At 23.0% G+C, this 13,195-nt stretch overlaps 1 protein-coding gene across 1 annotated transcript in view; it reads right to left on the bottom strand.

Moving 5' to 3' along the window:
* Nucleotides 1-13,195, bottom strand: part of LOC136989363 (lachesin-like) — a 214,318-nt gene that overhangs the window by 82,567 nt on the left and 118,556 nt on the right. The window lies entirely within an intron of this gene.

The following is a 13,195-nucleotide window of genomic DNA, read 5'->3' as shown; positions in this document are numbered from 1 at the left end:
GAAAAATATTTGAATTGGAAAAACGAATAAACTGCTATATAAACGCATTTATAAATATATATATAAATCTATTGACAACATAAAAGAGTAGGATATACGAAACAGCAATTCTCTTTCGATAGATTATATTCTCCAAACATACTGTACATATTTCTGATATCCGGTGAGAAAGGGGGGAAAAAAAAGGAAAAAGTATATATCGAAGGTAAGTGTTTTGCAGGAAGTGTCGACATTTCTAAAAATTTCGTCACATAAAACGTTTAGCTTTGTTAAACACCATAAACACACCGAAATTGAATTGAAGTAATAGTGAAACTTTGTAGAAAATGGAAAAATAAATTTTTTTTTTTTACATCATTTAAAAACATACATATTTATGAATTATATTCACAAGAAAAAGAAACGTAAATAGAAGAGATAATATTAATTTATAAAGTTGTATAAAATACCACAAAAGAAATTTAAATATCAAATTTTAATCGTTTTATAAAATAAAAAAATAATCACAAGAAACTAAAAATAGAGAAAGAGAGAGAAGGGAAAAAACACAAGTAAAATAGTATTTGATAAATTTGAATAGAAACTCATGTTTCTATTAAATACTTAATAATTGAGAATGGAAGCAGAAAAGTAATGAATTTTTTAAGGTTTTTCCTTCTGAATGGCATGAATATGAGTTTTAATATTTCAATGAAACTTGTTTCTTCCCCTTTCTTTCTTTTTATGTTTGCATTTTTCTTTGGTACTATCTTGGGAATTACGAAATATTGACTTTCATTCTTCAACGTTACGTATAGACAGAAGAAAAGAATTTTTTTTTTTTTTAAATAAATTTTATAAGTTCTGTGTGTCTAACTATTGCCAGACGTGTTCCTTATCTACATTGCTAACATTAATCAAACATTATATTTTTACTTCTCTTTTAAAACAAAAATAATTAATCGTTGATTTTGATTAATGAGTGAATTTGAAATTTGTCACATTTCAATTTAACAATTATTTTTAATTGTTACGCCATTAATTAACACGTGATTTACTTTCAAAACTTTGAAATAAACAAGTTGAAAATTTATTTTAAAAAAAACAATATAATCATGTCAAGTTTGAAGTTTGAATAAAATTACAGAAGAAATTAATGGATATGTCCAACCTTGCAATAAATGAAAAGAAATACTTTGCATATTCACTTTTCTTCTTGTAAGAACTGTTATTCAAAAATTTTATCAAGCATGTGTAATTCATTACAATGTTTTTCATTACAGCTTTAATAAATTTCTGATTTATAGTTTTATTAGCGAAACTGTTTATTTGCTACAAAATTACTCTAGCCATGTTTTTTTCGTTAAAATTACAAATATAACTTTCACTTTATTACATATTACATTATAACTTTAGCATTAGATTTATATACAAAAATTATATAAATATATATAAAAAAAATTTTTTTTATATTTATTTTAATAATTTATTATAATGCTTCACTTAGTTTTATAGTGTAAACATATTAAAATTCAAAAATTTCGCTTATGCATTTTGAGTAAATTTGACTTTAAAAATTGATAATTTTAGCATATTTTTATATATTTTAATAATGGATACACATTATAAGTATAATTTTTTTAAACGGGAGTTGCTTAATTTTGCATTTATTTTCAGTAAAAATACAATTATAATTACAACAAAAAATAATTAGATTTATTGTAAAGCTATGGAAATAATAGTACGATTAAAAAGCAGAGAAAACATCAAATTAAGAGCAAAAGTATCGATTTATCAAGTAAATTCTTATTTGAGAATTAAGCGAATCGATTATGAACACTCCCAAGTGTACAGACATGACCTAACTCATAAAAATACCTTCGAAACACGAAGTACAAACCTAAATTCTACTGTTGAGCATAAATTTAACGCGAATTCCTTTCCAAGTAATTTGCATGCAGATATAGGTCTGGGTAATCATTGTTCACGTGAAAAATCACCATTGATAACATCTACATAGATAACATATAAAATGCATAGTTACGTATTCGATCGTACAGGCCTTACCTAAAATACTTTCTTTTTAGGAAAAACACGCAAATAAATAACTTTATAAATATTTTAGACATATATAAAAATACAAACAAACAAAAATATTTTATCGTTTTGTCTTTCGAAACATTTTTAAGTAGACGAATCATTCATTGGATGGAAGTTTGCTGGCACTCTCTGAATTAATGCTTTTAGGTGTCTTAGATAGAATGGCTTTCAGAAATCATTGAGTGGGGTTAATCAGCCACACCAATGTACCATAATTAATTGATTAAGGTGGAAATAAAGAGAGAATAAATCAATTGAGAGTGATGTGAATTGCTGAAAAGACAGGTGAGTCATTTTAAGACGTCGACACAATTATCAATTAGGTAATTGCTTGAATAGGATAATTTATTATCTAACCAATTATAGGTTATCACTTATACGACAAATCACGATTGCTATTACAGCTTTTTACCTTGTTATACCTGAAGTTTTATCATCGAATAATCTACAAACATTTAAGTACTATTAGGCAAACAATAGTTCAGACTACATTATATTAAGGACTATGGAATAACATCTAGCTATTATTACTACATTAAACTGTTCACAATTCTCTTCCTTTTCAACAATTAATTCCGCTCTTCAGATAGATATGTGTAATGGTTAATAGCGTAATCCAGTAAGGTAATATATTTATCCCTAAGAATAATCGTTGTACAATTTCCTCATTCACACATAAATGCAATGCAAACAATATAATACATATATAGAGCACATTTTGAAATCCTCTTCAATTATTCTCTTGCTTGTTTCTGTTCAAATTCCTACACAATGTCTTTAGCAAACAAGGTGCTATCTCACCTGGGAATTACATGTTTAATTTTACGCTTCTCAGATTTCTGAGGAGATTTAGTATTCAAATCAATGGCTCCTTAAACGAATACGGATCCTAAGTTTAATTAGATGCTCGAATTGGCCACATCAGCCATTCCTACTTAACTCATAATTGGTTAGAAAAGTTAGACTGTTTGTTATAATCATTATTTCTTATAAGATAGATTTCTTACTATGAAGACATCAATCATTTTCTACATATAACATTAATTAAAGACCTCGATCGTTGCTGTCATATCGAATGTAAACAATAGAATATTAAATCACTCGTACGTGTCATTTGGTGAGAGAGATGAGTTTTCTTCAAATAATTTATTATATTTTAATTAACATTTATATTAAATAATTAATGTAAATAAAGAGAGTCTCTATTATCTAAAATCTAATTTAACCCCTACCGTTATCATGTTACTGTACAAAAATGATATAGCGTAATCTTGTTAATTTTCTTGCTTGACGACGAAGCATATAATTATATTGTCTCAAAATATAAATATTTGTTTTATATATTTTTCCTCTTTCTTTAAAAGATAAATTACATAACATTTTTTAAAAAAATATTCCTAAATAAATATATTTTACATTTCTATCACCTTTGAAATAAAATTGTATTCATTACGTGTGATTCAAGAATTAAGTTGTTTGTCTAATTCGGTCTTGTTTACACGAGTAAAAATCGATTAACAATATTCATTTTATTTTAATTTCCTAGAGAATGTTTTGAACTCGATCTTCGATTTTATTTTATTTATTGAATTGTAAATTTATAAATTTTAACTTATCCATTAAATGCAGTTAAAATTTTTGGTATATCAAATAGTAAAACATCAACAGATTAAAAGTCTTACATTTGTGAATAAGTATTTTACATTAACTCTACTGAACAATAATTCACTTTTATTATAAAAAATGTTTAAATGATTTTTAGAAAATAAAAATGTTTAATGAGAATCTCTATGAAATAAAGTATTAAAATTAGTCACGATTTTGAAAAGATTATATTTTTCTTCTCTTGAACTTTCTATAAAATGAGATATAAAAAAAATAAACCAGAGAAAAAATTTAATGTGGTTTCTTTTCTCCTTTTTTTCGTAGTGGCTTCATGACTTTTCAGGTTTTTGAAAATAGAATTTAGCTTTATTTTTTCTTTACTTCCATTTCAGAAATATAATGTCTATCGGTCTACTTCTGAATGTATTAAACTTTTGAACAATTATATAAATTAAACTCGGAATTTAATTAAACTTTTACAATAAAACAAATAATTTATTAAATAAATATTTTAATAATATTTTTAAAATTATAATATATATATATATATATATATATATTTCTTTATGCTAAGGATTTTTTATTGGGGTGATACCATAACCTATTAGTATAACATTTAGATATAGTTAGGAATGTATCGTTTTGCGTTGTTTTTAAAATGCATTCAAAAGCAAATAGAATAAATATATGTGCCATTAAATGCTGTAAAAAATTCTAGATAAAAAAATCAATAGAAACAGTGTAGAAGTCGATGGACGTGAAGAAAATGTTACAGTTCTAACAGATAGAAAGCAATGTTATGGCACATTGACACTAAAATTCTTTGCAAACCTGTTTCGCTCAATCACATCATCTCCAAATTTTGTTATCCTTTTCAAACAACTTGTCTGCTGACGGAATCTTAAACAGGACATTCATCGTTGTGTCCAGATGTTTTCTATGTTACTTTTACCATATGTTCTATTTTTTACTTTATATAAGCAAACTAATGCCAAATCTCGACGTTACGCTTTATCCTATATAACATTTCTTTTTCGAAAAAATATTCACATAAACATTTTAATATTTAAAGTTTTTCAATTAAAGGTATTTCGTTTTTCTTTTATTAAAAAGAAAATGTTCTAAATCAAAATTTAAGTCATTTTTAAATAAAAAAAATAATGATGAAAGTAATCATTTTGATAGAATATTTTAATTAATTAAAGTTAAATAAAATAAATTTCATTAGTTATCTAGACATAAGTTTAATGTAATCGTTACCAGATCAATAATTTGTACTTAAATACATTTAAAAGGCAAATTATTTTATTGTTAAATAGATGACGTAAGATAATTAACCATTTTCGAAGTTTAAAATAAATAATTTAATCTGTTTTCTTAAGAAGAAAATTTAATAATATAAACGTACTGTACGAATTAAATATCTATCAGATTAATTAATTAGTTATTTAATTAATCTTTGAAAAATCGTACGAATAAAAATTGTTTCAAACAAAAATTCTACTTGTCAAGATGAAGAGAAGCGTTTAAAGTATTAAATTGTCGATATAAATGCTCATAAATAAATTTCAACGGTATCAATTTTCAATAGAATTTTTATTTATTTTTTTAATTTTTAAACATAATACCATCAAATATATATTTTTAATTAAGAAAATTAGAGTACCTTTTTTTCATAATGTATTTCAAAGCAGGGAAAAAATAATCATCTTCCAGATGAACGAAACGACTTTATTAATTAACTAATCAGTAGTAAATACACAAATTTACTTTCAACTAAAAAAAAAGGTATATTTAATAGAAATAAAAAAAAACTAGAAACGGTTACCAGATAAAAAGTTTTTTATTAATTAATTAATTAAATAAATATACGTAAGCACATACATTCGTTAGTAAAATATTAATAATGCTCGTTATTCAGAAGATCAGACATCATTTTTAATAATTTCAATTACTTTAAAGAAGTACATTTTAAAGCAATTTCATTACTTGTGATTTAATAAAAGAAATAATAAAAAATAAAATAAAATTTAAATGTTTCTATCAACCCACACACAATTTGATTAAAGCTTTAAGATCGATTTATTTTGAAAATTTAAGTAATTTGTGACAATTAGTCATAAAATCATTTGACATTAAATTGCTCAGCTAATTCTCACGAATGTCTTTAAATAACTGATTAATAAGTAAATCTTACCTACGTGTCTCAATTTACTGTATCTAAGCAACAAATCATCATGAAAGTGAAAATGTCACTGAGAAAAATGATGCTTATAACCTCAACACGCATCCTGACATCAAACAGCCTATGCTCATTTTCACATTAAAGGGGTGGTCATGTGAATGATGATAAAACCATAGTAAAATGAAAGAAGACAACTATTAAGAATGAATGTTCAATTTTCAAAATTGAAAATTCACTTTCTTCATATTCAAATTTGATAATATTAAAAAAAAACTGATATTGCATTTTGTGAAAATGATTTATGGTTTATTTTAAAAAAATATAATTCAACTTTTATTAAATAAACATATTATATATTACGTAAGACCAAGAATGGAATGTAAATAATGTTTTCTTAATTAATTAAATAAATAATTTAGGAAATAATAAATAAATTAAAAGTTAAATAAATAAAATTATTATACACGTTCTCATTCCTTAAATGAATAACTAAATTAGAAAATAAATAAATATAAGATGTATACTTGTGGTTTATACATTAAAAATATATTAAAATCAATTGAAAGTTTAAATTTACAATTTTAAAATAAACGAAATTTTTCCAGTATAAGCCTAATTAAACTTAACATATTTGGTTATTAGTTTCTTAACTTCTTAACTCCCCCAATTGGAAAGCCTTTATAAGTCATTATAGCATCTTTATAATTTGTAAGAAAGTAAGTACAGTACTTAGATTTATCAATAAACGTCTCAAAAATTAGAAAAATTGTAAAATAACTTTTAAAATTAATTAAATTTGAATTTTAGTTACTGGTATATTTCACTCGCTTATTTGGCGAGTATGTTTATAAATTTGATTTAATCAATACAGCACAAACAAGTAATTTAATCAATCTTGCAATTTCACTAACTGTGCAATTCAGTTTAATTAGTTAAATAAGATTTGACGTTTGATAAGTTTTAAAGAGAAAAATACTAAAATTAAAAATAGAAACTGGAAATAAATGAATAAACATATGTAAATACATGTATACACTGTATATATAAACATACATTAAATTTATGTAAATATTAAATGATTTTTTATCAATTAATTGTTTACTGTTTAGTGAGTCAATCACTAACGTTCAATCAGTATAGAAAATTAGCCAGTCAGTCAATGCAAATGCATTACAGCGTCATCCCTCCTTTGTCTAGTTAAATAAAATTCTTTTAATCTACTTAATGAAAGAATATTAAGAAAGAAATTTAAAATGTTACTTTCTGGATGATTAACTAACTTACTAACTAAATTAAAACAGTAAAACTAATAAAATATATTAATAATTAACATAATAATCAATGTTAATCATTAGAAACATAAATCAACTTTAATATAATTAACTATATTTAACTGTAAATAAATTTTTAATCACCTATTCAATAAACAAGTTTAACTTACTTTTTAAATTCTTATTTAAAAAAAAAAATTTTAAAGTGGCAAGTTAGAAAATAACCCAAAAGACAAAACAAATGTATATATATAGGCCTACACAGTAGGAAGTAGATTGATATTTTCCAATTGAACTAAATTCACAACTTAATTTACAGATAATTTCTCTCTCGAGAATTTGAGTCAGATGGGAAAAAGCAGGGAAAAAATATATATTATATATATAAAAAATAAATATATAGAATCATTTAATCATTCTGTAGACAACGATTCGGAAAATCTCGTTGGAAGATTTTTGTCAATTAGCAACACTTAAGTGATTCTACGAAAAATTGTTGTTTGATTTAATAACTGAAAATTATATATATATATATATATATAATAAAAAGATAGTGAAGATAATAATTGAACTTCTAAAAGTCATCACCGAAGAAGATAAGTGAATGTAATAATTTAATTGATGGTTAAAGAAGCGTTCTTAAATTTTCTCCTTTTTAATTCTTTTTGTCTGTGTGTATGTATGTATGTATTTATTTTTAATTCTTTAGTTTTTCTATTGATTAAAATAAGTGCTTTTAAAGAGGTTTTACGCTTCCAATAATGGTTTGTTATAGTTGTTTGTCAAGTCAATTAACACTGTTGTTGCCGATTTAAAAAAAAAATGTGTTATGGCAAGATAAGAATGCTTTTGATATAATTATTAATTGCTAAAATATTTATGTTTAATTTAACATAATTGATATCTATTCATTATACTTTATTGCCGGACTGTCTCTTTATAACCTATATACATGGATTTAAATTATAGATTAAAATATTTCGTTAAATTCTATAATAAACGTCATATTTCTAAGATGAAAACTGAAAAAATCAAGTATAGCACAAAAGAAGAAATTTTCAAGTACATTTATATGAGATAAACGAAAAGATAATAAGCAAATATTATTTTTTGTTTCTATGACAATATTTTGAAACGAATTTATTTACTCATACAATATTCATATACGTATATATATATATATATGTTATACATCTCTACATAAGCGTGCAAGAACAGTGATTATATTGTTTATATTTGTTTTAAGTTCTTAATAAAACGTTCTTTTAGAACTACCAGATAAACGTAAATCGTTCAAAGTAGCAGAAATAGTTCAATTTGTTGAAGATTTCAGACAAAATTTCAATAATCTTCCAAAATATTAGCTGTATAAACTGTATAGCTGAGCTATCTTATTGATATACTAAAAAAATATACAGATAATTTTAAAAATTAAATTTTGTAGCCTACTTTAATATTTAACATATTAATTGTAACTCGTGTAAATTTATTCGTTGATAACAATTATTTTTACTAATTTTAAAGTATTTTTAAATGAAACAATCGTTTTTACAATCTGTAAGTTTCCCTGCTCCTGCAACACGGTAACAACTCTTAATGCTAATGAATTTGTTAATGAATAAATAGAACGTTCTTTAACTGAGCTAAATTTTGTAATTAAATATTATCATTTTTAAAGTTTTTTTTTTATCTGTTAGCTATTTATTTTACTGTTCGACCGTTAAATATAAAAAAAGTTGAGGTTCTCTGAGATATACGAATATTGTATAAGCAAGTAACGTCGTTTCCAAATATTTAAGAATAAAGAAATGTTCCTTTTCCTTAATTTACCATGTCTGTTTACTTCTATTTTTATTTTTTACAGTTAAAAAACAGTTTTCTGTTTCTAGAAGTTTTTATTTATGAGAAGTTTTTTCAGTTATCCTTCATAAAATTTAGCTTTAGCTACAATAGATTTTTAAAACGCTACAGCGACATTAAATGTAATAATATTTACAATATTTTTAATTAATTTAATATCATGAATAAAAAAATAATTTAAATAAAATCGATATCACAGATATTTTTATATTATTATTTATATTCTTAATATACAGTGTATATATTTTTCTTTTAAGGAAAGGAGTTTGTTAGATCAATAAACGTTTCTCTCTATATTTAAAATAAATTTTTAATTTACTATGATTCGGTTGGTTCAAATATATCAAGCTCCTATATATATATACAGTATATGAATATTGTACGAGTAAGCAAATTCGTTTCAAAAATATTGACGAATTCAGAAAATATCCTCAAGGATATTGCTGTATTTTCGATTTTGGAGAAACTGTATCCAGAAGCGATTTTAACATATAACTTACTACTACATTTTAACAAAATATCTTATGCAAATACCATCTTGAAATTTATCGAAATAACCAATAAATTATATTTCTTAAATTATAGATTGCTTCATATAAGAAATAGCTTTAAAATTTTCGGAGTTTTAAGAAGTTTTTAGGGAAAAAATACACATTTATTATTAAAGTAATAGTTAGAGTTGCGGGTATAAACTTACATAAAATTAAAAAAAAAAACTGTATATGTATATATACAAAATAAAAATACTGTTTACGCGACGACATGACCCAAATATGCTATCTACATATAATTTTTACCCATCTTTATTTTTTATTTTATTTTATTTCATTTCAAACTGTTAAATATTGATATATTCACAAATTTATGAATTTTGGCAATTCTAGTTTGAATTAATACATATTTTATTATGATAAAATATATGTATTAAATGTTTTGAATATAAAATATTATTCGATATAAAGATTACAATAGGGATTTTTAGTGGTAGGCTAGTTGTTATATAACAACAGCAGTAACTCCCATCGTGTGGTTTCGATAATGTTGAAAATCAGATAAAACTTCCTATTTAAAATAAGCTACAATAAATATTACTTCACACATTGTAAAATAAATGTTGACAATAATTCTTATCATGTAATACAAAGTATTAGAGATTAAAATATTAGATCCATGCCAAAATAAACCATTTTAACATGATTATAAAGGTAATTTTAGCATTTATCTTCGTATAGAAATGAAAATATTACTCAATTTATGTATGTATGTATACATATAAAGGAACTAATTTGTTTCTGTTTTGTTAAGCGATGCTTCTACGTGTCTATGAGACAACATAAATGTAGATAAAATTTTTATTCTAGTTTTTAATGATTATCCATTTTTTTTTGTGCGCTTTATGAAATTCGTTGCTTTGTTCGTACACCGTGTATACTACAACAAAATAAAAATAATGTAAAGAGTAATAAATATTTAATAAATTTTTAAAATTTTATAAAATATAAAAATTTATATTTATTTTTGTAAGATATTTTAAAAAAATTTTAATATACGGAAAATAAGAATTTTAAATTAAAATTATAAAAATTACGTAGCACGTCTACAAAACAAAATTTAATATTCCTGTCTGATTAACAATAATTTTCATGAATAAATTCAAAATTAAAAATATTAATTTTTAAATTATAATTTTACAAATTTCTTTACAAAATTGTTTTTTTATTAAAGAGTATTTTTTTCTTGTATCTTTTATTCTAAAAAATTCATAAATATTATTTTTGGACATTGAGTACAAAGGTACAAAAAATATTAACATTTATGATATAAATGTTGATATTTTTCATTTTTATTATAATATATAATATAAAAAATTTACATTAATTATAACATTTTATATTTTTTCTTATTATTATTTATTAATTTCACTTCTTTCAGTTTTATAAGTTATGAATTTTAAATTGATACAATAATGACTCTTTAATGAGTTAGTGTTTTGAAAAACATCTTCGATCTCTTTTCGAATGAAATTAATGCAATTTTTTAAAAGAAAATAATAATAATAATAATAATAATAAATTGATGCCAAAAGAAAAACTTAAAATTTTCAAACTTCTGAATAGAATTTGGATTATTAGATGCAGTTTGGCAATAAAACAGAAGTCATTAGCAAGTAAAACAGACATAACCATTTACCGAATTTCTCACTCTGAACAATTCACCTGATAACACTTACCTTTATAATAGCAGAAATTCAACTTACCGTACAGTTTATTGTAATGGGAGATTAAAAGTGAACCAAGAAGTCATTAAGTGCACAACATGGATTAAGCTTATCTCTGTATTAAGTGGCAAGTTTTCATTAAGCTACAACTGTATGCTAGCGAGCAGTTGAAGATGTCATTGTATCCCATGAGCTATACAGGCGTCGCTAATGAAGTTTCCCCATGTAATGAGTCTGAAAGGATCTTCGATTAGAAGTACCGCTAAGACACTGATGACAGAGCAGTTGCGCATACCCTGCAGCACATACAACGTTATTAGTGAAGACTGTGGGGAAATGTCCAATTCTCTCCACCTCTTTATTGGATCTGTTCATGCGGGGATAACTACAATTATTTGTTTATGGCAATTCTTACTTCTTTCTACTCAAAACTACGCTAATTTAGTTGTAATGTATTAAATATTCCTACTTTTGAAAACCCTTCTCTATAATTTCCCTTTTATTAAATTTCCCTTTTAATAAAATAGTATGGTGTTTAACATTCCGTATTAACTTTTATTAAATTTTAAATTCGTTTTCCACCGAAATTATCGAGAAATGGAAAATAAATTACTTTCAATGATTAGTTATTATGCTGAATATATTATATTTTTATACATATATCAGTTACAGTGAAATTTTAAGTTAAAATTCGTTTAATTTCACTTACTATTAAAGGCTAGAAAATAAACAAAAATAACATAATTAAATTTTGGCGATAGTAATTATACTTCTACGTATACTCTTTCAAATTTATTTAATTTTAAATATTATCAATATTGTTTTTTTTTTTTATTCTATTTTTGACATAATTAAGAAACTTTTAACAGAATGTTTGTATTACTAAAATACAATTATAAAAGAAATAATGAGAAAAACATTTTAATGAGTAAATAAATTATTTTCTTTAATAATAGGCATGTTTTAAATATATATATTAAAAAATTGTTTTATTAATTTAAACATAAATCTCTACAAAATTAATAATATTATTTATTAATTTATAATTTAGATTAAATTATATTTTATTTTTAGTTATTAAAGGCAAGTTAATTTCTTCTTCTTTTAATGAAATTAACAATAAAGTATATCTTAGTTCAATGTTAGAATGTTAAATATTATTAAATGTATATGAAGATATACGTTTTTCTCCTATTGGAAATTACTTATCGTTACAGTAGAACGATTCTGCATCATTAATGTGATGCATCCTTTTTTTTTAATTCTTCATTTTTCTTTATACCAACAACGTTTTTGTAATATTAATGGATTTTTCTCTTGTATTTACTATAATGATTTTTAGTAAAAATGTGCATTAAATTAGATAAAATATATATTTTTTTTCTTTTTCAATTTTAGTTTACTGTAAAATAAAATTTAATAAAGAATAATGACATTTTACATTTAGGTTTTTAAATGTAAGCAAAATTTTATACTTTTTTTTATTTTTTATTTTTTTTTATTTTTTTTTAAAACTAACTTCGTTATTTGTAATGTTTAATTTTTTTTCACTTTTTCACTTTTTGAACTTCTGTCATTTGTAAATTTCTCTTCAACTAGAATTTACTTTTATTTAACTTAAAAAATTTCCTTTTCCATGTATCCCTATTAAAAACAATAATGTCTTTTGAGATTGATAATATATTTAAAGAACCTGGGAGACTTGGGAGAAGAATTTTGAAGTAAACTTAACATAGAAATTTACAAAACAATAGAAAATAAAACTATATGTACCCTATAAAATATAATATATTTCTTTTTAAAATAAAATATCTTCAAAAAAATATTATATAACTTAGATGCTATGTTTTCTTACGTAATATTTTACGGTTTAGAAAATAGATGAAAGTTACATAAATAGTTCTTAGACATAATATAAATCCATTGAATATATTGGGAATAAATAATTTACAAACTTATATATATTTATTAAAACTT

Source organism: Centruroides vittatus, unplaced genomic scaffold, assembly GCF_030686945.1.
Source record: "Centruroides vittatus isolate TY-2023 unplaced genomic scaffold, ASM3068694v2 scaffold_490, whole genome shotgun sequence".
NCBI lineage: Eukaryota > Metazoa > Arthropoda > Arachnida > Scorpiones > Buthidae > Centruroides > Centruroides vittatus.
Note: the sequence above shows the minus strand (reverse complement) of the source record. Positions and strands in the feature narration are given on the sequence as shown.